At 42.4% G+C, this 27,693-nt stretch overlaps 1 long non-coding RNA gene across 1 annotated transcript; it reads right to left on the bottom strand.

The window, feature by feature from the left end:
- Window positions 1–6,068: 6,068 nt before the first annotated feature.
- Window positions 6,069–7,748, bottom strand: LOC149975852 (uncharacterized). The gene is made up of 3 exons (XR_016487800.1): window positions 7,376–7,748; window positions 6,686–6,866; window positions 6,069–6,437 (listed from the first exon to the last, which is right to left on the bottom strand). It is a non-coding gene; the product is annotated as an uncharacterized LOC149975852 (long non-coding RNA).
- Window positions 7,749–27,693: the final 19,945 nt, after the last annotated feature.

Genomic DNA, 27,693 nt, shown 5'->3' with positions numbered 1-27,693 from the left:
AAGTCCTGCCCATCACCAGATCTCCTACTCCACCGATGATACTGTCTGCATGCACTGGAGTATCTAGCATCCTGCCTAGCATATCTTTGCTCCATTGTGCACCTTGGAAGGAACCACTTACTGGGGAGAATGAGGGGGGGGGGGGGGGGGGGCTTTGCCTGGTCCAGTCAGTGTGACCCCTCCGCAAAATACTGTTGAGGGATATTTTTATAAATAATTGTGATAACTTAAGTTTAGTCATTAATTTTACATCTGGAAGAAAAACATCAGAGGGGGTGCACTTGCCCTTGTGCCTCCTATGGGTATGACATCCTTGATCAGAACCCCACGTTAATGTATGTCAAATAAACATCTTTGTCAAATGGATATTAAGAACCATATAAATGTCATGCTCCGTTTTCTCTCGTGGATTCTGTCTGTGGTAGACTTACACTGACTGGCATTAATAAAGTACACGTAATGCAGGAAGTGGTGTTGAGAAGCCAGTAGAGGGCATCCTCCCTCTAGTCCAAGTACTATAGATCCCAATTCACCCATCTCGGGATGACGAGTGCTGACATGTGGCCTCAGTCAGGCCTTGACTCACGGAAGTCATAAATCAAACTGTAGCAGGACTAACCCTCAGTGCACTGGCCAAGGTCTAATAATCACACTAATAATAACGTGGCCCCTAGTCTACAATACATACAATCATAATCATTCCTCTAGCATATTATGTGTATTTATCAACTTCATTGGAGTTATTACAACACACTCCTTGATGATCCGTCCAGACATCGCCGAGAACGTCATAGCAGATTTTTTAACAGGGTTGTTACCAATTTAGTTTTCCGAGTATTTTCACCGCCTACCTCGCGCAAATTCTAGACGTTGGATTAAAACAAGACTATAGCGTCCATAAAGTGACCATTGGACGTTAAACATTTAGGATGACTAAGTTTGTAGGTGCAACAGTTTTTATTAAAGGTATAATTTATTACTCACATGCACGTTTCCGTCCAATAAGAACCAGTTCTATCTAACTGGTTTGATGCTGCTTTTTGGTTAGCTTTTCAACAGTATCAAAAAGAAATTAGATTGGAAGAATAGGCTGATTGAGCAGCAGTAAGGGCTCTTCGATATTGCACGGTACTGTCTTTCCAAGCTAAATCAAATCAAATTTTATTGGTCACATACACATGGCTTGCAGAAAGTGGCATTATTTAAATTGCCATTGTTTAAAGTGACTAGTGATCCATTTATTGAAGTGTCCAATGATTGGGTCTCATTGTAGGCAGCAGCCTCTCTGAGTTAATGATTGCTGTTTAGCAGTCTGATGGCCTTGAGATAGAAGCTGTTTTTCAATCTCTCGGTTCCAGCTTTGATGCACCTGCACTGACCTCGCCTTCTGGATGATAGCGGTGTGAACAGTCAGTGGCTCGGGTGGTTATTGTCCTTGATGATCTTTTTGGCCTTCCTGTGAGATCAGGTGCTGTAGGTGTCATGGAGGGCAGGTAGTTTGCCCCTGGTGATGAGTTTTGCAGACCACACCACCCTCTGAAGAGCCTTGCGGTTGAGGGAGGTGCAGTTACCAAACCAGGCTGTGATACAGCCCGATAGGATGCTCCCGATTGTGCATCTGTAAATGTTTATCAGGGTTTTGGGTGACAAGCCACATTTCTTCAACCCCCTGATGTCGCAAGATAGAAACAAACTTAGCCATTATGGGTCATATCTTTTGAACAGTAAGGGTTAGAATCAAGCCGCATTCTCTGAGCAAAAGAGGGAGACTGGGTAACATTGGCTACAGAACCTGTCTATGAAATGCAGTGAGGAAATTGGGAGGGTTGACTGAGTCTACAAATTCGAAACTGGTGACTGGTTAGCTACAGGGAAGCAAGAGAGTCGCCTGCGCGATGTGGAGCCAGTGTGGCTGTCTGCCCACACTCATCGCTTGCTCTCCCGCAGCTCACCAGCTGATGTAGGCTGTGTGTGCCGGGTGTGGCGCGTCCTTCCCACTGCTTAACAGAGCTGTGCTGCACATCTGTGCTGCTAATATTAATTGTGCGTATCACCAAAAAAACTGTCCATGGAATTTCATTAGTGAAAACTAATGTATCTAAAAGTAGAGCATGATATGAAGATGCTCATCCTTCATGTTGAGTTGGCTATGAATTGGCTATGAAGGAGGAGAGAAACACGTGCTCCACTACACCTCTGGTAGTGAGCTTGGTTGTATCGTTGTTGCTCAGGTCCTATTGCATGAAGGTCCTATTGCATGAAAACAGGGGGTGAACAAGAAGTTGGTCTGTGCATAAGTTGGTCTGTGTCCTCCTCCAACCTGAGCATACAAAGAGGATTTTTGGAAAATCCTTGAGGCATGAGTTCCACCTTTACAATGTGCAACAATGTTGGAGAACTGCAAATTGGGAGTGCACACACTTTGTACATTTATTGAGAACCAGTTTTTAAGATTCCTGTGCTCCTCAGCATTTGCTGTAGAGGGACACTTGATGAGAATATGACATCCATCTACGCAATCAATGACTCTCGAGAAGTTCCCATATTCATATAACTCTACCTTGTAGTTGGTTTGGGCAGCAGCATCAGGGAACTTGATGTAAATGTCCTTCAGTTCACAAATATAGCATTGAAAACATAGTGACTATTTATTCTGCATACAGTCCATTCACTTACACCACACAAATGTCCTTTTTTACGAAGGAAGGTTCCAGATTCCAAAAATCTCAAGGTGACTAGTACTTGTAGGGAAGGAGGGATGGGCCGTCCCCAAAGAGAGTCAGATGAAAGCCTTGGCTCAAACAAACAAATGTCAGCCGTGTTTTCTTTGTACGTACAGAAACGGTCATGTAAATTGATTTAATCAAAATCATTCAATGGGTTGCTCCTTAATCATTCAATGGGTTGCTCCTTAATCATTCAATGGGTTGCTCCTTAATCATTCAATGGGTTGCTCCTTAATCTGAAGCTAAACCAGCCTCTGGCCAGGTTTAATTTAAGACTTCAGTTAGATCTAGGTTTACTCTAATCATCCTTCTGGAAATCAGACTTTTAAAATCTAGACTACGGCAAGTCTGAGACTATTTTAAACCAGAAGGAGGCTAGTATCAGCTACATGTATGCCTTTACTTGACTATGGGGATATTTTATATATGAATGCTTCCGCTCAGTGTTTGAGATCAATTGACACCCTTCACCATGGCACTTTGAGATTTATTTTAAACTGCAAAACCCTTACGCACCACTGCACTTTGTATACCAGGGTTGGCTGGCCTTCTCTAGTCACTCGTAGGCTCAGGCACTGGTATACTTTAATTTACAAAGCCATTTTGGGTTTACTACCTTTTTAATTGGGCATTTTTATTGTTCAGAAATGTGGTGGGTACTCTCTTCGTTCGCTGGACTTTATCCTGCTAACTGTTCCAAATGTCCCAACTGAATTTGGTAAAAGGGCTTTTATGTACTCTGCGCCATCGTCTTGGAACACCTTACAAAATACTTTTAAACTGGAAGAACTTGTCCCGATTGGTATTTTTAAATCACTGATGAATAATCTTGAGACTGATTCCCTGACCTGTCAATGTTTTTAATTTGCTGTTTTTGATTTTGTTATACTCTTGTGAATTTTATGGTTTTTACTAGCATACTTTTAGTTTTTCATGTTGTTTCTCTTTAATTCTTGTAATGACTTGGTGCTGCCTATCTTGGCCAGGACGCTCTTGAAAAAGAGATTTTAAATCTCAATGAGCCCTTCCTGGTTAAATAAAGGTTCAATTAAAAATTAAAAACATGTCTAAGAAATGCAATTTCAGGCAGTCCGGTTTAAAAATGAAATTGAGTCTAGGATTAGGCTTAATCTGTGTCCAAGAAACTGCCCCTATACAGAAAATAGGAGTGTATGAATTGATGATTGATTGACAGTATGTTTGAGGCAGCAGAGCCCACAGTGGATTAGCACTTCCGTTTTAATTTTGCTTAATCCAGGCAAAAATTACATTGTCTGTCAATTATAGATGGCTTACAGTTTTGGTTCCAATACAATCCACGTTTAAATACATGTAAAAAGTGTAGTTCCACTTCTATTTTAAATGGATTGAATGTGGAATGTTCAGTGCAAGAAAAGTTAACATTAAGCTCTGTGGTTGCAGACGACCAATGAAAGTTTACCAAAGTTTACCAGAGTACCAATAACAGTTTATTTTAATCTCTTTAATAGGCTTGTCAATAGCAGCAGAAAGACAGTCACAAACAACAATGAATAAGTAGTACAGGATTGTCTTTGGAAAAACAGGTGAAGTGAATCACGTTAAGATTTCTAAATACAAACATTTCATGTAGGATACAGTCTTTGTCATTTCCTCCACAAATGGTGGTGCTGAAGCACAGCTCCGCAATTCATCAAATTATAAAAAATGATCTCACTGACTAGACACATCATTTATCTAAATGTCCAGCGCTTATATTTAGACTCACAATGAAGTGTTTTATCATTTTATTGTCAGGACAACCACGGCTACAAGTAGAACACAAAACAATTAGACATAAACAGTTGCATTTAAGAGTGTTATTGACAAATGTCAACAACACAAAAATAAGGCCCACCAAAGCGAAAACGTAATAAAAAAAACAAAAAAATATTTGACTGCTGTAAGTACATAAATTATTTGCTCAATGGGAAATTAATATAAAACTTAACAACTGTTTGGAGTTTGTGACAGCAACTGCGAGCTCATTATAGTACTATAGACACTATGTCCTTGGATTTCCTTTGTAGAAGAACCCTTTACCTTCTATTTACACATTTTATTTTTACCTCCTTTTGCTCCCCAATTTCGTGATTTCCAATTACAATCTTTTCTCATTGCTGCAACTCCACAACGGGCTTGGGTGAGGTGAAGGTCGAGTCATCCGTCCTCCGAAACATGACCCGCCAAAACGCGCTTCTTAAAACCCCCCTGCTTAAACCGGAAGCCAACGCTCCAATGTGTCGGAGGAAACACCGTTCAACTGATGACCGAAGTCAGCCTGCAGTTGTCCGGCCCACCACAAGGAGTCGCTGGAGCACGATGAGCCAAGTAAAGCCCCCCGGACAATGCTGGGCCAATTATGCGCCACCCTATGCAACTCCCGGTCAACTTCGAACGACTCTTGTGTAGCTTGTGAGCGTCATAGAGAAAAACATGTTTGTGTTTGTGAGTCTCATCTTTTCATAGATAGTTTGAGCTGCAAACTATTAAAAACTATTTGTACTCAGTAAAAAAAGACCCGGCCCCGGGCATGTCATGCCAAATAATGTCCACTTGCCATCAGCATGACTAGACAGGAACTGGGATTTGTCGGACCAGGCAATGTTTTTCCACTCCTCAATTGTCCAGTGTTGATGATCGCGTGCCCACTGGAGCCGCCTCTTCTTGTATTTAGCTGATAGGAGTGGAACCCGGTGTGGTCGTCTGCTGCAATAGCCCATTCATGACAAGGACCAACGAGTTGTGCATTCCCAAGATGCCGTTCTGCGCCGTCATTTGCCTGTTTGTGGGCCACCTGTTACAGTAGCTTGCACGTTTTCCTCCCATCCTCCTTTGATCTCTCATCAATGAGCTGTTTTTGCCCATGAGGACTGCACACTGACTAAATGTTTTTTGTTTGTCGCACCACTCTCGGTAAACCCTTGACACGGTTGTGCATGAAAAGCCCAGGATGCCGTCCGCTTCGGAGATACTGGAACCGGCGCACCTGGCTGCCGCTTAGGTCACTCGTTTTGCCCGTTCTAACGTTCAATAGAACAAACAGTAACTGGATTCCTGTCTGTCTGCTTTATATAGCAAGCCACGTGACTCACGGTCTGTAGTAGTGAACCATTTTCGTGAACGGATGGTGTAACTAATAAACTGGCCACGGAGTGTATATGTGCCTATTTCAGGTCCTAGGATACAACAATAACAATGGACACCTTGTGAAACAGCTGTGATAACCAACCTGGCAATATTTAAGATTTAAACACTGAATATAAACTCTGATCTTTTTGTGCAGATTTTTTCTTACACTCACATGGCAATCATAGACTCAAACACTCAATTATGGTGTGTGGAATAGAGAGGAGTAGGGTGCTGTGTGGGTGGGTGGTGTTGTGTGGGTGGTTCTGCCTGTCACTTGTTCTCAACAGGCAGCCAGTCTTGGTAGGAGGGCTTGAAGAAGGAGCCTTTGAAGTCCAGGCACTGCTGCTCTCCGTTCTGAGTGTTTGCAGTGCTAGTGTTTTAGTGCATCTGTGTATCTCACATACTGTATTATGTGCCCAGTATGATAAAGCAAGCCAGCTTTCTTAGCAGATAATGCCAGTAAGAGTAGCTGTAGATTATATAATGAAAAGTTGGAGGGTGGTTGGTAATGGGGGACATCAGGTGGATCTGCATCTGGGTGTTAGGCTGAACCCCTAGCTCCTGGAGAATAGGAGCAGAGTTAAAGGGGAAGAGACAGAGATGCAAACACACAGGTTACAGGTAGATCAAGTATGTAAAAATACAGTTATTGATTGATTTAATTTAAACAAAGTCTTTAATTAGCCATGCAATCATTTTAATGGCATAGAAAAAAAAGAAAGGATACCGCATAAAGAGTTAGGAAAACTAAAACTAGCTTCAGGTCATTTTGTGTGCAAACAGTTATTATCTGAGATTTTAATATTTACCTTCATTTAATAGATGGTGACCCCAGCTAGGAGATAAAGAGCAGCAAGGTTTCCCAGGTCTCGCCATTCTTTGGTCCTTCTTCCAAACCAAGTCATTCGCCCGGATGTCATAGCACTTGGTCTTGATTCTCCTCCGGTAGCTCTCCTGTTTCTCCTGGACCGTGTCGACATTCAGTCTCACCTTGATTGATAGAAATAAATGCAATACATTTCATATGATTAAAAAGACATCTTACATTTCTCTTGCAGGGCCAGAAAATACATTAACAGCAGACAATCAATTTTGCATAGTCAAAAACTTCCAAATTATTTACAAGTTAATGGCAAGCTAATTACAGAAAATTGCGCCGAAATAAAAGCAGGCCTTTCTTCAAGAACATTTTAGAACTTGGACTCTGTCTCGTTGGCCTAACGTTATATCCTAATTTGACTTTGGTGCAGGTCATGTTGTTCTTCACATTACCATCTCTGGTAAACACACACTATATCAAATAAAATCTATGTTTATTTGTCACATGCACAGGATACAGACAGTGTAAACAGTACAGTGAAATGGTTACTTGCATCGTGCAGGGATGCAATCTAGTCACCTTTTGACGAAATTTGCCATTTTGAATCCAAAATAGGTGACCTACTTGATTCATGTAGATCCGATAATACGAGACTGAAGAAAGAAGAGAATCAACTTACTAGTTACAGCATCAGCACGCGTTCTGGAAAGGTAGCTTGCCAGTTACAGCAGCGCGTCCCCTGAACGATAACAAAGAGGTAACATTAGGTGAGAAGCCTGACCTCGGAGACCGGGGTGAGAAGGTGAAGAAGCGTACTTCATGAGCTGTAACCGAAAAACTACTGCCATTTTGAAAGTTTGAGGTGAGGGAGAAAGTGTGGTGGAACAAGTATTAGCATTGTTAAGTATCTTGTTAGTTGGATCGAATTCTTCGTTAGCTAGCCAGAGAAATGCTGAGCAACATTAGCCAACTTATCTGATCAAATAATTGAGTTTATGGTGTGAAAATTTGCTTGCTAATAAAGTCAGACAGCTAGCTAACGTTACAACATCAGATGAGCTAACATTAGTAACCAATTCGCTATAGTATTAACTGGTATACGACTCCTCGCCGTTCAAGTTATAACACATTAGTTGCTTACTGGACCATGGCAATCTATGTGAAATATTAACTAGCTAACAAACTAACCACTATCTGTTAACTAATGTTTTCCCTCTGCAGTATGTGATTAATTTTCAGAATGAGAGAATTAGGTGTAAATGAGGTGTTGCTTGTTTAACAAGTGGATTCAGGGATCAAGTGTAGCTGGAGCTGGGCCTGGCTAAAGCTGGATGCCACTATAGCGGTGAAAGGAACATCACACACTTTCCCTCTTTCTCACTTTTGCTGGCACATTGTAGAACAGATGTCCACAGGCAGAAAGTGTACAATGTAATAATGTGCAGTGTAGCCCAAAACTATTGCTTTTGTTTGTGTTGAACTTAACAGTAACACGTGTGTGTGTGTGTGTGTGTGTGTGTGTGTGTGTGTGTGTGTGTGTGTGTGTGTGTGTGTGTGTGTGTGTGTGTGTGTGTGTGTGTGTGTGTGTGTGTGTGTGTGTGTGTCTGTGTGTCTGTGTGTGTGTGTGTGTGTGTGTCTGTGTGTGTGTGTGAGGGATTATTATTTTTTTTACTCAGTAAAATGTTATTTTTGCATATGTAGCCTTGTGCGCTTGATAGTTGTCTATAGTGGCCTCTATAATAGAGCAAAAATACAATTCCTGTATGCTTCTACTTTAAGATGTTTTTTTCCCAAAGTGCAATATTTGTGTGTGGTCACAAGCGTTCTATTATAAAGGCTGTCATGGCTAACTTCAATATTAGTGTACTGTTTTTTTTTCTCAAGACTTGAGTGTCATTTGCAGTAAAGTCTAGGCAACAAATTACATTGGATTGCTTTCTTTCATTTTTTTGCTGTGAGTTAGGTTCACATTAACCACTTTTTTTATTTTACACACAGACTGATCATGTGAATCATATTCTTTGTTGTTTAATTAGTTAAAACCTGCATTTCCCCCTTGCAGGGATTTTTTGCATGTTTCAGTGCAAAAAAAATAAAGTGTCACGTTTTTGGGCCCTCACCGGTTTGCTGATAGTGGAGTCTTGTTTAGACATGTACCTAGCAAGCTGAACAATGAACCATAATCTCAACTCATAGCGTTACTACCCTGCATGAATCTACAGGTAGCTAAAGCTAACCAACTAGGTTCAATGTTTACTAGCTAGCTAACATTAGGCTACAACTAGCAATGCAAATGGCTCTGAGATACAAATAATATTACTATACAGATCATACACATAACGTTAGCTAGAGAGCCAGCTGGCCAGCTAACGTTAGCTACCTAACAATACTCTTCAACTTGCAATGAAAATGACTGACAAAAATTCAAATGTATAATATCTGAAAATATAGCTAGCTAAACTCTCTTAACTGTATACATTTATGAACGCTTCTCCCTCTCTGTCACGGATGCCATGGTTGCCCTTAGTTTGAAGATGTAATCCTGGGAGACGTGTTTTATACAACAGTGTGTTCTCTTCGACTCCCTCCTCATATTTACAATCAAACCCCTATATTTTCTCCATCTCAATAACTATTATACTCTGCTTCCACAGGGCATTCCACTGATTTCAAAACTCAGTCCTCCAGAAAGTGAAGAGCATTAGCAACACTTTGCAGTTCTTTGTGATATCTTTCAAACAAGCTGCGTTAGAAAGGATTACCTACACATACTGAGCAGCTCATGTTGTTATAGACAGACATGTGCTACATGGCATACCAATCCAAACTCATCCCTCGGCATGTCAGTGGGAAGGTTCCTGTCTGTTTCTGTGGCTAAACCAACTATACTCGTAATTTAACAATTTTATTCGTATTTACAGATGGCATACAAGTTTGTTGGTAAAGCATGTTCCAGAAGGCATTTCTGCCCAAAAATAAATGTTTATTTAAAAAAAGGTTTAAGTTCAAATTCTACTCCTGTGAAGTAGTGACGCGTGCAGTGGCGATTTTAGCATGTAAATCTTGGTGGTGCAAAAAAATAACAAATGCATGCCAGAAAAGCCAGTACACAACACAACACTAAACAATACATTAATTGCACTATAACAGCGACAAACGGTGCCCACAAACTGTTAGGGCCTACATAAAGCTGTCCCAATAGCAGTCCCAACATCTTACCACTGCTACACCTGGCTATCAGCGGAGCCTTGTCTGGCAGCGAAACAGTTAATTCAGCCTCATTTACTGCCTTTTTAAAAAAACATGGCTGATATGGTTGACTTACTTAAACAAATGTGGTTTCTAATGGCAATTGAGATGTACAAACTATGGCACACGAGGACAAGTCCATAAGAGGCAATCCATAATTTTGATTAAGACATTAACAAACAAGCTGGGATGGGCACTTTTTAAATGTACAGCGACAGAATTCAGAATATGGGCCGTTCTTACAGTGTTCGCCCTGTACACCAAGTCAGAACAGTAAGATAAAGGGGGAATATAAACAGACAATGACAGCTCTTATATTTTTCAATGACTACATTTCTCTAAAACAGGTTATAGGCTACAGTAAATGTGCACCACCAAGTTAGAACAGAAGGCGAAATTAAGAGGGGTAAATATACCAAATTGTTAGGGTGAGCCACATGGGCTACTAACATCTTACTACACGATATACACTTAGTATTACTTTCTTAGCTACAGTACAAATACAGTTGAAGTCAGAAGTGTACATACACCTTAGCCAAAAACATTTAAACTCAGTTTTTAGGATCACCACTTTATTTGAAGAATGTGAAATGTCAGAATAATAGTAGAGATTATGATTTATTTCAGCTTTTATTTCAGAAGTTTACATACACTCAATTAGTATTTGGTAGCATTGCCATGAAATTGTTTAACTTGGGTCAAATGTTACGGGTAGCCTTCCACAAGCTCCCCACAATAAGTTGGGTGAATTTTGACCCATTCCACCTGACAGAGCTGGTGTAACTGAATCAGGTTTGTAGGCCTTCTTGCTCGCAGATGCTTTTTCAGTTCTGCCCACAAATTTTATATAGGATTGAAGTCAGGGCCTGATGATGGCCACTCCAATACCTTGACTTTGTTGTCCTTAAGCCATTTTGTCACAACTTTGGAAGTATGCATGGGGTCATTGTCCATTTGTGACCAAGCTTTATCTTCCTGACTGATGTCTTGAGGATATATTGAAGCAACATCTCATAATTTTCTTTCCTCATGATGCCATCTATTTTTGAAGTGCACCAGTCCCTCCTGCAGCAAAGCACCCCCACAACATGAGGCTGCCACCCCCGTGCTTCACGGTTGGGATGGTGCTTTTAGGCTTGCAAGCCTCCCTTTTTACTACAAACATAACAATGGTCATTATGGCCAAACAGTTTTATTTTTGTTTCATCAGACAAGAGGACATTTCTCCAAAAAGTACAATCTTTGTCCCCATGTGCAGTTGCAAACCGTAGTCTGGCTTTTTTATGGCGGTTTGAGAGCAGTGGCTTCTTCCTTGCTGAGCAGCCTTTCAGGTTATGTCGATATAGGACTCGTTTTACTGTGGATATACATACTTTTGTACCTGTTTTCTCCACCATCTTCACAAGGTCCTTTGCTGTTGTTCCAATTGATTTGCACTTTTCGCACCAAAGTACGTTCATCTCTAGGAGACAGACCGCGTCTCCTTCCTGAATGGTATGATGGCTGTGTGGTCCCATTGTGTTTATACTTGTGCACTATTGTTTGTACAGATGAACGTGGTACATTCAGGCATTTGGAAATTGCTCCCAAGGATGAACCAGACTTGTGGAGGTCTGCAATTTTTTTCCTGAGGTCTTGGCTGATTTCTTTTGATTTTCCCATGATGTCAAGCAAAGAGGCACAGAGTTTGAAGGTAGGCCTTGAAATACATCCACAGGTACACCTCCAATTGACTCAAATGATGGCAATTAGCCTATCGGAAGCTTCTAAAGCCATGCCATCATTTTCTGGAACTTTCCAAGCTGTTTAAAGGCACAGTCAACTTAGCGTTAGCGGAATTATAAGTGAAATAAGCTGTCTGTAAACAATTGTTTGAAAAATGACTTGTGTCATGCACAAAGTAGATGTCCGAACCGACTTGCCAAAACTATAGTTTGTTAACAAGAAATTGGTGGAGTGGTTGAAAAACGAGTTTTAATGACTCCAACCTAAATGTATGTAAACTTCCGACTTCAACTGTAACTTCCTGGCATATTACATAATTTATGCAGTATGTGGTAGCAGAATCAGAATTAGTTAGTTAACATTGATAAATAAGATGTTTTATTTACATAATAATGCTTATGTGGGAAAAGGTACTTGGGCCCCAGAGAGGGGAGAGGTCAGGCTTGTCTTCTTATGGGAATGTGCCTGTAACTATTACATGTCCCCTCTGAGGTTACCCTTATCTTGATTTAGTATATGGCCTAGGAGGCTCACTGTCTTTTCTGATCTTGTCCATTGGCGGGTATATTTAAGACATGAGTATCTATAATTGACTATTGATATGTGCCATTGGATGAGGTAATGTTTTGGTCCTAAGTGGTACCAAGAACAAGATAATAACTTTGTTTAGGAGACCAAATTGAACAATAATTTATAGCTAATGCTATCTAGCTATGGGATACTCCTCCTCAAGTAAATATTCCTTTGTGTAATGTTCCTAAGATCTGTTATTCGTCATGTGAGTTGAGATGGGTGTGTCTTGGCTATAAATTATACTAAGAACTGTTTTGTGAGCACTCTCAGTGAATTCATTTATAGACACTGAATTGATCTGAGAGTCACAGAGCTATGGTGAAGCTCATATAATTAAAGATGGACTTTATGATAACTCTGACTTGTGTGTGGTTTGCTCTCTCATGATTTGGTAATACAGGAAATTTCCACGACAAGTAGCATACAATACATTTTTGGATTCACCTTTTTGTGCTGTGCTCACTTGAACAGGAAGGTGATGCGGTGGTTCTTCGTGGGCAAATTGTGTCAATGTCTGGCATTGTCTGGATTTATGGTGCTTTCAAAACAACTGGGAACTAAAAACAAGGTCCAATCACAATGACGTCATTGATCTTCAGGTCAAAGCTCTAGAAAGAGGCCGGATTTACATTTCCAATTTGTATGACCATTCAAAACTTATTTTCCCAGTCGGAGCTTGTTTATTCCCAACTTCCCAGTTGTCTTGAACTCACTGAAGTCAGGTTTTTGCTGTGCCAAGTTAACCGTTGTTTTAAGAGTGGCACAAATCATGCTTCATTGACAGCATGGCCAACGTTGGAAAAGAGCCCCTTAATCCCAGATTTGGAACCACACAGGCCATATTTGCAATTTCCAACTTGTTGTGTAATGTCCAATGGCCGATGAGCACCGATCCGTTTTCTCTATAATTTCTCTTCATATGACAATGATTAAAAAGGATTTGCCAGTAGATTGTCGACTTGATTCATAATGATGACTGCTAGCTAAGATTTTGGAAGTATGATGTTGACATGATCAGTCCAATCTAAGCTATTGTACATATAACGTGATTTGGCGTCATTTTATCTATGGCCAATGACCTTGAGCCTTCTTGGATCGGCATTTCTAATGTAACTCTATGGCAGCACCCAAGGGGCTAAAATTTTCGAGGTCTAACCTTAGACTTGGCGGTGAGGTAGTGTCCCCATGACTGACAGAACACTGAGTCAATCACGGCGCAACGCTCCGTATTTTCTGCTGGTTTGCCCCACCACCACAGAAAGCACTGAGCTAGGCCGATACACCTGTATTTTGGATCTGCCTTACTCAAGAAAACAAAAAAAGAGACCATGTCCATATGAGGCTTTATTAACTCAATGATATATATTTTTTATTTTTACATTGTTTGCAAACTGATATGTGTTAATGCCAAAATATCATTGAGTTTTTAAAAAAAATGTGGGGCTCAAAAAGGGTGGGGCTCACCTACCCTGAATGAAAGGTCACCACTGGACGCGCGACATACGCGTAGTTTCCTGAGTCGATTTGGAGCTGCTGACAGATGCAGGCTTGTATCAGGTGGAATGGCGCACTTATAACTGCGCAAACGGTGGTTGCCAAAAACACGTGCTGATCAACAGTGGGCTTTTCCACAGTATGAATGTCTTTAAATCTTCAAGGTCCTTGATCTCTTGAGAACCACACCACCGATCAAATAGACATGCATTTTCCCTTGCGAATTCAACATTACGTTGCAATCTTTTTTTTTCGTAATTTAGGGAATTGTTGTCTGTGTGCCTCGGGGACACACTTGTAATTCCGAAGGATAGCAATGTACACTTTCTGAGCTTTTCCCATAAGAACACTTTGGAGGAGCAGTGACCAGGTATCGCACAGCCATTTTAGGAATGTTGCAATCCGCTCCAACAGAGTAAAATCTATGTGCGCCTCCTTTTCGTTGAAAGGAGGTACAAGCTGGCTGCTCTAACCAATATTGAATTCTGTCGAGGGTGCATGATGGCCTGACTGGTTTTGGAGTGCCTCCAAATCTCTTAATCAAAAGGCATGCTCACGTTTTTGTTCTTGTTTGGCTGGTCGCTCTTTTTGTCTTTCCCTGTGCTCCAACTCTAATTTCGGTTTCTCCATCTTTGCCTTTAGTTCTAACTCCCTCAGTTGCACATCTAAGGGAGCAACCTTTTCATCCGTCTCTCTCATTGGGAGGATTTCCACCTCCACCAATGCAGCAGCGAGCAACTCTTTGACTACTGCTTTTGACTGGGCAGTGGTTACATTGATGTCAAAATGCATGGTAATGACGATCAGGTTTGCCGTAATACATTTATCTAGCATCTCCCAACTTACATCTTAGTACATTGTTTTGTGTTTTTGAAACTGAAAATTATTTCACCAATCTTATAACCTCTGAGTGGTTGTCAGTGACGTAAACTGTACCACAAAAGTGTATTTTGAACACTAAAATACAGTATCAGGGCACAGTAGCGTTTCAGAGTAGGTGATTTATTTATTGTAAATTTCGGGGGTGGGGGGGTGTAGATCAGCTTTAATACTGCAGATAGATTGAGGCTTCCATCAATGTGATTGTCTGCATAATTCCCAATCCCCACATATTATTATTTCACCCTAACCTTACGCTCCACTCAACCCCTCCCATCTATCTCTGAACACCATCCAGTGCTGTGATGCCTCACAAAAGTTCTGAACATTTCTATTTTAATAGATTCTACATCTTGTAAATGAAAAATAATTATTTTTGCTGAGAATGTTATTACTTTTTTTAAATCACCCAGCAGTGCTATTTGCAGAGGGGGACATAACTTGGCAGGGGGTCTGGGGTAAGAGTTTAAATGATTGATAACCTGAACTAGATCCATGATAATTCAATATTGTTGCACATTTAACCAATAGCCTAACAAATGAACAACTCTTACAAATAAAGTACAAAGACAACTTTTGATTGTCTTTAAGACATCCTCTATATCAATTTTCAGCCAGACGGCCCAGCCAACCTGAGCCGCCTACACACCCGACCCCCACCAGTCTACTCAATAACTCAACTCTCTCCCCAACACAACTTCCTCTTTTTAATGTCTCAAGGGAAAGGTTTGGAAATCAAAAGTTGAATGAGAAATCATGCACATACACATTAACACACAGAAACATTACACCCTCCATATAATTCATATCATAGGCCTAATAGTACTGCAGAGCTACGTGGGATTGCCTAAATCTCTCTTGATGTTTTCAATAACAGACTCTTTTTTTTTGTCACACAATATTCCATATAAGGCATCCAGACAACAATACATCATGCAAAGCAGACACAACTGTCAGTGAGAGGGTCCATGATTGAGTCTTTGAATGAAGAGACTGAGATAAAACTGTCCAGTTTGAGTGTTTGTTGTAGCTCGTTCCAGTAACTAGCTGCAGCGAACTGAAAAGACAAGCAACCCAGGGATGTGTTTGCTTTGGGGACCTTTAACAGAATGTGACTGTCAGAATGGGTATTGTATGTGGAGGATGAGGGCTGCAGTAGATATCTCAGATAGGGGGGAGTAAGGCCTGAGAGGGGTTTTATAAATAAGCATCAACCAGTGGGTCTTGCGACGGATATACCGAGATTACCAGTTTACAGAGGAGTAGAGTGAAGTGATGTGTCCTATAAGGAGCATTGGTGGCAAATCTGATGGCCGAATGCTAAAGAACATCTAGCCGCTCGAGAGCACCCTTACCTGTCGATCTCCGTAATCTAGTATGGGTAGGATGGTCATTTGAATCAGGGTTAGTTTGGCAGCTGGGGTGAAAGAGGAGTGATTATAATAGAGGAAACCAAGTCTAGATTTAACTTTAGCCTGCAGCTTTGATTTGTGTTGAGAGAAGGACAGTATACCGTCTATCCATAATCCCAAGTACTTGTATGAGGTGACTACCTCAAGCTCTCAACCCTCAAAGGTAGTAATCACACCTGTGGGGAGAGGGGCATTCTTCTTACCAAACCACATTACCTTTGTTTTGAAGGTGTTCAGAGGGTAGAGAAAGCTTGATGGACACTAAGAAAGCTTTGTTGTAGAGCATTTAACACAACATCCAGGGAGGGGCCAGCTGAGTATAAGACATGCAGTGGCTGAGACAGCAGATTCTGACTTTATACACTGCACTCTTTGAGAGAGGTAGTTAGCAAACCAGGCCAAAGACACCCCAGAGACACCAATACTCTTTAGCCGGCCCACAAATCAAATCAAATTTATTTATATAGCCCTTCTTACATCAGCTGATATCTCAAAGTGCTGTACAGAGACCCAGCCTAAAACCCCAAACAGCAAGCAATGCAGGTGTAGAAGCACGGTGGCTAGGAAAAACTCCCTAGAAAGGCCAAAACCTAGGAAGAAACCTAGAGAGGAACCAGGCTATGAGAGGTGGTCAGTCTTCTTCTGGCTGTGCCGGGTGGAGATTATAACAGAATATGGCCAAGATGTTCAAATGTTCATAAATGACCAGCATGGTCAAATAATAATAATCACAGAAGTTGTCGAGGGTGCATCAAATCAGCACCTCAGGAGTAAATGTCAGTTGGCTTTTCATAGCCGATCATTAAGAGTATCTTTACTGCTCCTGCTGTTTCTAGAGAGTTGAAAATAGCAGGTCTGGGACAGGTAACATGTCTGGTGAACAGGTCAGGGTTCCATAGCCGCAGGCATAACAGTTGACACTGGAGCAGCAGCACAGCCAGGTGGACTGGGGACAGCAAGGAGTCATCATGCCAGGTAGTCCTGAGGCATGGTCCTAGGGCTCAGGTCCTCCGAGAGAGAGAAAGAAAGAGAGATTTAGAGAGAGCATACTTAAATTCACACAGGACACCGGATAAGACAGGAGAAGTACTCCAGATAAAACAAACTGACCCTAGACCCCCGACACATAAACTACTGCAGCATAAATACTGGAGGCTGAGACAGGAGGGGTCAGGAGACACTGTGGCCCCATCCGATGATAGGGCCAAACAGGAAGGATAAAACCCCACCCACTTTGCCAAAGCACAGCCCCCACACCACTAGAGGGATATCTTCAACCACCAACTTACCATCCTGAGACAAGGCCGAGTATAGCCCACAAAGATCTCCGCCACGGCACAACCCAAGGAGGGGGGGGGGGGGGGGGGCGCCAACCCAGACAGGAAGATCACATCAGTGACTGAACCCACTCAAGTGACGCACCCCTCCTAGGGACGGCATGAAAGAGCACCAGTAAGCCAGTGACTCAGCCCCTGTAATAGGGTTAGAAGCAGAGAATCCCAGTGGAGAGAGGGGAACCGGCCAGGCAGAGACAGCGAGGGCGGTTCGTTGCTCCAGAGCCTTCCCGTTCACATTCACACTCCTGAGCTAGACTACACTCAATCATATAACCCACTGAAGAGATGAGTCTTCAGTAAAGAAGACTGAGAGGTTGAGGCTGAGTCTATGTCTCTCACATGGGTAGGCAGACCATTCCATAAAAATGGAGCTCTATAGGAGAAAGCCCTGCCTCCAGCTGTTTGCTTAGAAATTCTAGGGACAATTAGGAGGCCTGCGTCTTGTGACCGTAGCGTACGTGTAGGTATGTAAGGCAGGACCAAATCAGAAAGATAAGTAGGAGCAAGCCCATGTAATGCTTTGTAGGTTAGCAGTTAAACCTTGAAATCAGCCATTGCCTTAACAGGAAGCCAGTGTAGGGAGGCTAGCACTGGAATAATATGATCACATTTTTTGGTTCTAGTCAGAATTCTAGCAGCCGTATTTAGCACTAACTGAAGTTTATTTAGTGCTTTATCCGGAAAGTAAAGCATTGCAGTAGTCTAACCTAGAAGTAACAAAAGCATGGATTAATTTTTCTGCATCATTTTTGGACAGAAAGTTCTGATTTTTGCAATGTTACGTAGATGGAAAAAAGCTGTCCTTGAAACAGTCTTGATATGTCTCAAACGAGAGATTAGGGTCCAGTGTAAGCCGATGTCCTTCAGTTTTATTTGAGACGACTGTACAACCATCAAGATTAGTTGTCAGATTCAACAGAAGATCTCTTTGTTTCTTTTTACCTAAAACAAGCATCTCTGTTTTGTCCGAGTTTAAAAGTAGAACGTTTGCAGCCATCCACTTCCTTATGTCTGAAATACAGGCTTCTAGCGAGGGCACAAGAATGGAATGGTCTACCATATCAAAATATTTGGCCAAGTCAATAAATATAGAAGCACAACCTTACTTGAAAGGGCAAAGGTGACATCATTGAGGACCTTTAAGGTTGCAGAGACACATCCATAACCTGAGCGGAAACCAGATTGCACACCAGAGAGAGTACTGTAGACATGACGAAAGCCAGTCAGTTGATTACTGACAGGTTAAAAATGTTGGAGATAGGGGCAGCAACCTTAAAGAAGAAAGGGTCTAAACCATCTGACCCAGATGGTTTCTTGGGGTCAAGTTTCAGGAGCTCCTTTAGCACCTCGGAGTCAGTGACTGCCTGCAGGGAGAAACTTTGTAGCGGGGCAGGGGAAAAAGAGGGAGAAGCATCGGGGGTAGCAACATTAGAAGGGGTGGGAGATGAGGAAATGTTAGACGAGCAAGGAGGCATGGCTGAGTCAAATAGGAATCCTGACTTAATGAAGTGGTGATTAAAGAGCTCAGCCATGTGCTTCTTGTCAGTAACAACCACATCATCAACATTAAGGGACATGGGCAGCTGGGCAGGGTTTATTCTCCAGGTCTTTAACCATTTTCCATCATTCTTGGGGTTAGACTCACAGAGAGAGAACTGCTCATTTAAGTAGCTAACTTTGGCCTTCCGGATAGCTTGAGTATTTCTCATTTTTCTGAAAGAGAGCCAGTCAGATTGAGTATGCGTGTGCCGAGCCTGTCGCCAAATGAAATTCTTGAGGTGGAGTAACTCTGCAAGAACACGGTTGAACCAGGGCCTGAACCTGTTTTTAATTCCCATTTTCTTTATGGGGGCGTGTTTGTTAACAATACCTCTGAAAATATATTTTTTTAAATAAGGTTCTTCGACAGAGGGGATCAAGCTGATTCTATACCATTTTACAGAGGCCAGTTCATGAAGGAAGGCTTGCTCATTAAAGTTTTTTAGCAAGCATGGTAATACTCTGAGAAAGATTTAGGGAGTCCCATTGCTTTAGGACTTGGTCAGGTGGTTTAAGCATGTCCCAGTTTAGGTCACCTAGCAGGACAAATTCAGACTTAGTGTAAGGGGCGAGGAGAGCGCTTAGAGCAGGTAGGGTACAGGCCGGTGCTGATGGAGGACGATAGCACCCAGCAACAGAGCTATTTGAAAGTGTATTGCTTAAAACCAGCAAATCAAATTGTTTGGGGAAAGACTTGGTGGAGATAACCGAGCACTGAAGGTGATCCTTGGTAAAGATTGCCACTCCCCCACCTTTGGAAGATCTGTCTTGCCGAAAAAGGTTATAACCATAAAGGTTAACGTCAGTATTCAAAACACTCTTCCTTAATCACGTCTCAGTAATGAGCAACACATCTGGATTGGAGCTGTGAATCCACACTTTCAGTTGATCCATTTTAGGTAACACGCTTTTAGTGTTAACGTGCAGAAAACCCAGGCTTTTACGAGAGCACAAATCAGTGAAGCAGATATCAGAGCACAAGTCAGAATGGGGGCTAGCAACAGTAGATGGGCCAGGGTGTAAATGCACATGTCCAGATATAATCAACAGTAATCCAATCAGGGCACAGCAGAGGACAGAGAGAGCTCTGCAGTGCTGATTTATGACATCTGAATGTGCTTCAGATGGCAACAAGATCAAATTGGACAGCAATTTCATCAGGTAACATGAATACAAAGCCGGCGAGAGGTGGTTAGAATGGAATGGGAGGCCAAAATCTGTGTAACCAATAGAGTTAGAGTCCCGAGTGTGGGAACAAACAGTCTGTCCCACGTTTGGGTATAGAAAGTACATTGTCAACAAAGCATGCAGGAGTCATGAGGCAAATAGCAAAATACACAAGAAAAAAAAAATAATGACTTGGGGCTAGCCATTGTAAATTCAGAGTCACTCGCCCCAACAGTGCCTGTGTGCTGGAGGCGAGTGAAAGGGGGTGGTGGGGGTACCTGTACCAGACAGGGGGAGATGACCAGGGCAGATGGTGAACAGATCGCCAGGTGGAATCCAAGCAGCAGTGCAGCAGGCAACAGGAGTAGGTGTCACACCCACTTGGGAGAAGCTTTAATTTCTGGAGGCAGAATTCTTGTATAAAATGCCAGTCTCTGAACAGCAGGAGGGGGCTTCAAGGCCTCGATTTGGGTGGGGTAGCCTGCCATTTGTTGGGCTCAAAGGCTTCGACACCTCTCGCTTCACACGCTAATTGAAGTTGTATCTCTTTGTCCTAGCAAGCTTGGTAGCCTTAGCATTCAGTCCTTATGAAGTAAAATATATCATTGTAATGTATTTTTCTTCTTGGCCTGTAGCAGGTGGTAGTCGGACAGAAAGCTAGCTGGTGCAGATGGGAGCAGGATGAAGAATTCGGTGCAGATCTCAACTGTGAACCATGACAGTGAAGACTAACATAAGAGCTGTTTATTACTGTGAAAAGTATGGAATTAGCTAGGGAAACTGACAGATCAATAACATTATATTAACATAGTTACTAATACAACTCACATTGCACTGAAAAAACAATCGAATATCAATCTTCAATCCTTTGGTCGATGGTTTCATCATTTGTTTCATTGTTTGATTGAGGCAAAAGTAATAGCTAATGTAAGCCAACTTTTTGCCAGCTCTCTCTAACGGTACATCAACTGGAAAAACGTGACAAAACATGTCCATACAAACAACTGCTGTTAGTAATAATATCTCATATCGCAATCTGACAGATAAGAGGCTAGAGCTGACCTGGCTGTGGTAGTTACTCACTAGTGTAGCTTATTCATTCACCGCAGTCGAGAGGGGATGAAACATTAGCTAACATTACATGTCAGTTACAATACTAGCTCAGCACAGCAAATAAACACTAATATATATTTTTTCACCTGTTAAGGTAAACAGCAGTTACCTTGCCAGCTACATCAGTCAAGTAAAGAGTAGCCAGTTTCTGTTCCTTTCACAACTCGGTGAAAGAGCACAACGCGTACACTGAACTACGCTCAACTCGCCCATGCTGGTCGAGCCAGTCTTCCAGAAGCTTTGTCTTCACACAGCCTGTCAGCCTGCCCTGAGGTGTCCTCATTGTCCTAAATTCAGTTGGATAAACACTCCAAACAGCCTACTTGACTGCTCGGAGGCACCTGCATGGTCCTAAAACACACCAACCCCAGTGAAAGTTGCGTCCCTGACTATGCTCATAGGAAACAATATCCCAGACAAGCCCCCAATTTGTTACACTCCCAAACAAGAAACCAAAAATGTTTGTGCTCAAAAAGAAGGGTGAACTAACAAAGAGTCACTAACAACCAAAACAAAAAAGGTGGGGTTTCTTTTCAAAGACACTTGAAGGGGGTTTTCACTGAAAGTGGACTAGCAGCAAGAAACTGGGTCTGTAAAAGACACCCACCATGAATGCCCACTAAATTTGCCCCAGAAAAGGCAAACCAAAATAAAAACCCTCACCAACTTATAATATGGAATAAAAAAGTAAGTGGAGCAAACCAAAGAGGAAAAGATAAACGGCTATGTTTTTCACAAACTCAGTGCGGAACCACTAAACAGCAGTCAAGCTCTTCCAATATCTCTCATTCCCACTGGAGCAATGGGCCAGCTGCTCTTAAATATCACCTGTGCCAGCATAGGTGAAACTAATGACTGACTAACGATGCGATAGGTGCAACACATCCTGACAAATGAGGAAGATTCCAATCACGGCAAGCCACACCCAAACAGAACCAACCTCGAAATTTAAAACGAAATCGAGCAAGACCCCAAGCCTATAACAAGTTGCACGCGACCTGATCGTAACACCCGTGGAACATTTGGTTTCACTTTGGATATCCCGTTAGTGTGTAAATTACACAATGTACATGGGACAATATGTTAAAATTTCAATAGCTCCAAATTTAAATGACTTAACCTCAAACCAGCTATAAATGGTAGAAATTCAATTACAAATTTTAAAAAATTAAATGAGAAAACTAAAAAGTGTGCAACGTGAAAATATTGTCTCTTTTACATTGTGTAATTTATTGACGGTTCCTCGCTAGCACTGGAGATAGGCTATCCTAAGTCTAACCAATTTTGCAAAGTTGAAGCTAATTGGCTAAATCATTTGGCTAACTCTTTCCACCTGCAAACACATGCGAGACACCCACATCAAGCCAAACCCCGAAACCAACTCATGTTTGAATGCCGCTAGCATTTTTTTATGAACAAAATCTAAAATTAGGCCAAATCAAGAAGTACTGTCACCCTTTAAGGCTAGAGCAGGGGTTAAGGTTAGTGTTAGGGTTTAGGGTAGGGACATACCAAGGATCCCGGATATTACTAGTCGTTGTAGAATTATGAGCTCCGGGTTTCCAACTTGAAAGTACCAGAATCAACCAATAAGAAGCGCTACACAAATAACTTAAGTTCATTTTAACTCGGAGGCTCCGAGTTTCAAATACTGCCCAAATGTTATGACAGCCAAGTTTATCTTCAGAATATGCAAATTATAGTAATAGTCCGTCGGATAGCAGAACAGGTGTTTTTATGTCAATAGTTTTGTTATATTTCAGTCTTCTGTGATGTATATAAAGTGTAATATTGGGATGCAAACTGAAAATTGCCGATCAAAATTAAGCCTAAGCCTATACCTATGTGTGTGAGGTACTTTGTTTCAAAGTAGATTTGTTTTTCTTCTTGGCTTCTTGGCTGGCTGTGGGTGGGAGTCAGACAGAAAGACAGCTGGTGCAGGCGGCAGCAGGATGAAGAAACCGATCAGTGCAGATCTCTACTGTGCACCATAAAAGTGAAGCCTGTAACATCAGAGCTGTTTATTACTGTGCCTGTGTGAAAAGCATGGAATTAGCTAGGGAAACTGACAGATCAATAACATTATATTGACATAGTTAGTAATACAACTCACATTGCACTGAAAAAACTTCAGAATATAAATCTTAAATTGTTTGGCCGATAGTTTCATCATTTGATTCAGCTCTAGTTTGATTGAGGCAAAAGTAATAACCCACGGTAGTAAAAGGTTAATAGCTAGGTTTCCATTTAATTTGCTAGATTTTCATGCAACTATTCAAAACCGGGTTTGACTTTGGATAGCCCATCACCCTTAGTTAGGGACCGTCAATAAATGGTACATTTTCCCACTAGATATGTGTTTGACTTGTTGCAGATAAAAGGCTATGCATGATTAGATTAGATTAGATTCAACTTTATTGTCATTGAACAAGTACAAGTACAGTACAACGAAACACAGTTAGCATCTGACCAGAAGTGCAAATAAAATAGTGCAAAAAATGTACAAGTGAAACAGTTAAGTACAGTGCAAGTTATTAAGTGGGATGTATAAGTGTGCAATGACGTCAAATGGCAAGTACAAATGGCAAGTCTAAATGTGCAATGAAGGCAAATTTAAAGTGCAAGGAGGTATGCACCTGAAATGCAGGGATAGCAGTAATGAGGTTACCGAGGTAGACATGTACATGTACAACTGAATTATGTCCTTAATCAGACTTTGCAAAGCAATGTCAAAGTCCAGTAGTACCGTGAAGATGGCAAAGAGAGTAGTGCAACAAGGCCCCTGATAGGTAGTACTAAATGGTGGGCGGGTGGATATGGCAAGTGCCGTGTCACAGAGTTCAGCAGGGTTACAGTAGCTGGAAATAAACTGTTCTTGAGCCTGCTAGTGTGGGAATGTATAGACCTGTATCGCCTGCCTGATGGTAGGAGGGCAAACAGTTTGTGGCATGGATGTGAAGGGTCCCTGATGATGCCGCATGCCCTACGCAGACACCGCTTGTGATGAAAGTCGCAAGCGGTGAGTTCTACGATGGAGTTCACGATGGCAGGGAGCTGGGTACCAGTGATGTGCTGGGCGGTTTTCACCACCCGTTGCAGGGCCTTCCGTTCGGCCATGGAGCATCCGCCAAACCACACTGTGGTTCGGTTAGTCAGAATGCTCTCGACCGTGCAGCGGTTAAAGTTCACCAGGATCTTGGGAGATAGGCGGAGGTTGAGGCGTTGAGGGTCCAGGAGAGGTCCTCTGAGATTTAGACACCCAGGAATTTGAAGCTGGGCACATGCTCCACCTAAGTGCCATCAATGAGAACTGGGGCGTGGCTGTAGCTTTCAGACGTCCTGTAATCCACAATGAGCTCCTTGGTTTTCTTTGCATTGAGGGCCAGGTTGTTGTCAGCTCACCATGCAGCCATGTGCTTGACCTCCTCCCTGTAGGATGACTCGTCATTGCCACTGATCAGGCCTACCACCGTGGTGTCGTCTGCGAACTTGAAGATCATGTACCGTGTACATGAACGCAGTCGTGGGTGAAGAGGGAGTACAGGAGGGGACTCAGCACGCAGCCCTGTGGCACACCGTTGTTCAGGTTCAGGGTGGAGGAGGTGAAGTTGTCTAACCTGACAGACTGGGGTCTGCTGGTTAGGAAGTCCAAAGTCCAGTTACAGAGAGAGGGGCTGATCCCTAGGTCACCTCGGCCAGCTGCCCAGTACATGCTCTGAGCACACGACCGGGGACGCCATCAGGACCAGCAGCCTTGCGTGCATTCACTCTGCTCAGTGCAGACAACACATCTGCGATGGATAGTCTGAGGGGGAGGTCGTCTGGGGGGAGCTCAGCTTTGATGGCTGAATCTTTGTTGTCCCTGTCAAAGCGAGCATAGAACCTGTTTAACTCGTCGGTGATGGAGACGTCGCTGGCTGTGGGGGTAGTTTTTTTTGGCCTGTAGTCTGTGATGGCTTGGATGCCCTGCCACATGCGTTGAGGGTCGGAGTTGTTTTTGAAGTGCTCCTCAATCCGCAGTTTGTGGTCATGTTCAGCCATCTTGATTCCCTTTTTTAGGTTGGCCATGGATGATCTGTAGGCTTCTGCATCGCCGGATCTGAAAGCAGCATCGCGTGCCTTTAGCAGTAGTCGAACCTCTCTGTTCATCCAAGGCTTCTGGCTGGGGAAGGTCTTTATTCGTTTATGGCTGGTGACATTGTTGATGCAGATGTAGTCCAGAATGGAAGAAGCATATGTTTCAATGTCCGTATGGGAGTCAAAGGGTGGTCTGAGTGGCAAACAATCTCCAGTCTGTGTGTTGAAACTGGTGCTGTAGTAATGAGTCTGACCCCTCTGACCACACTTTGACTGTCCTCACTGATGGTTTCACGCATTTAATGAGGGGTAAATACTTGGGGAGTAGGAACAGTGAAAGGTGATCAGACTGTCCCATGTGGGGGAGGGGAATGGCTTTGTAAGCCTCAGGAATGTTTGTATACACGTGGTCTAGTGTATTGTCTCCTCTAGTGGGACAGGAGACATTTTGGTGGAATTTGGGAAAAACAGTTTTCAGATTTGAGTGTTTAAAATCCCCTAATACAATTAAAGCACTATCAGGATGTGCAGTTTGCTGTTTGCTAATAGCAACCTGCAGTTCTTTCATTGCTAGTTTAGCATTAACATCCGGAGGTACATAGGCTGCAGTAACAACAATGGATGTAAGCTCCCGAGGCAAGTAGAAAGGCCTGCACCTAATCATCAGGTTCTCCAGATTGGTTGAGCAGTGACTCCCGATTGTGTTACTGTCTGTACACCATGCTTTGTTTACATAAATGCACAGACCACCTCCTCTGGTCTTACCAGAGTCTTCTGCAGTACGATCAGCCCTGAAGACATTGCGCCCCTCTAGCCCAATAGTGTTGTCGGGTGTGCTGTTGTTTAGCCACGTTTCCGTGAAAATCATGACGCCACAATCCATAATCCTTTTTCGTGAGATGATTCTTAGTCGCATTTCGTCCATTTTGTTTGCCAATGACCGAATGTTAGTGATGAAAAGGCTATGTAGTGAAAGCCAATGTGGGGTTAGCTTTTGCCTAGCCCGGAGGCCACACCGCTTCCCTCGCCTTTGTTTACAATCTCGCCGCCCCCTCGGCACTTCCTCTCGGCGATGTTTCAGTCTCCTGGGGCATCTTCCCGATCTCCAGTGGAAGTTGTAAGTTGTCAAGATCTCTCATTGTGCATTGTGTGCCAATATCCAGGAGTTCTTGTCAGCTATATAGAGTGCTGTACTGAGTGAGTAAACTAAGAACTAAGTAAATTACTGCTAATTCGCTAAATCTGGGTAGACGCCAAGTCTTGCGTTGTACACGCCTGTACACGCGTTGTACACGCGTCGCCATTTGAGTATGTAGTGCACATAAAAATAACTTTTGTCATAAAATTCCAATGGGTTTCCATTGCATTTTCAACCCTACTGATGGATTTGTCACATGGATTTTGTTTAATATGTTGCGTCATATATAGAATGTGCACACTCTGGTCTTGGCATGTACGCTCTAGCCAACATCTCATAGATACAGTGCAGGTAGGCTACATACAGTACATGATTAAATATTATGGACAAAAGAGCAAGATTCTTTTTATCTGTTAAATGGCAACCATGCATCGATCATCATGTCACCAGAGTAAGACCCTCTGTACTTATTGGAAAGGAGCTCATCACCATGCACTTTCACCACCCTGTGAAGTTCATTATCATTTATTTAATCTGTAGCCTAATAAACTGCATGCATTTCTTAGTCGTATTGGGAGGACCAAACAACATACCAAACAACTCTTGTAAGAATGCTATTCATCGACTACAGCTCAGCGTTCAACACCATAGTACCCTCAAAGCTCATCACTAAGCTAAAGATCCTGGGACGAAACACCTCCCTCTGCAACTGGATCTTGGACTTACTGACGGGCCGCCCCCAGGTGGTGAGGGTAGGTAGCAACACATCTGCCACGCTGATCCTCAACACTGGAGCTCCCGCACATTGGCTAACCGGGCTATCTGCATTGTGTCCCACCCACCACCCTCCAACCTCTCTTTTACACTACTGCTACTCTCTGTTCATCATATATGCATAGTCACTTTAACCATATCTACATACTACCTCAATCAGCCTGACTAACCGGTGTCTGTATGTAGCCTCACTACTTTTATAGCCTCGCTACTGTATATAGCCTGTCTTTTTACTGTTGTTTTATTTCTTCACCTGTTCACCTAATACCTTTCTTGCACTATTGGTTAGAGCCTGTAAGTAAGCATTTCACTGTAAGGTCTACTACACCTGTTGTATTCAGCGCACGTGACAAATAAAATTTGATTTGATTTGATTCCGTGACTCCAAGTTGACTTCGAGATGATTATTATATAAATATTTGCGCATAAAGGAGTTTCCGCCACCATTTCGCACATCATACATTTTATTGAAACAAAAAGATACCACCTTGACTAGTGGATTTTATTTTGTCGACATTTG

The sequence above is a fragment of the Oncorhynchus mykiss genome, chromosome 17 (genome assembly GCF_057628025.1).
Source record: "Oncorhynchus mykiss isolate SJ-2025 chromosome 17, ASM5762802v1, whole genome shotgun sequence".
Classification (NCBI taxonomy): Eukaryota; Metazoa; Chordata; class Actinopteri; order Salmoniformes; family Salmonidae; genus Oncorhynchus; species Oncorhynchus mykiss.
The sequence above is the reverse complement of the archived record's forward strand: the minus strand, read 5'-3'. Positions and strand labels throughout refer to the sequence as shown.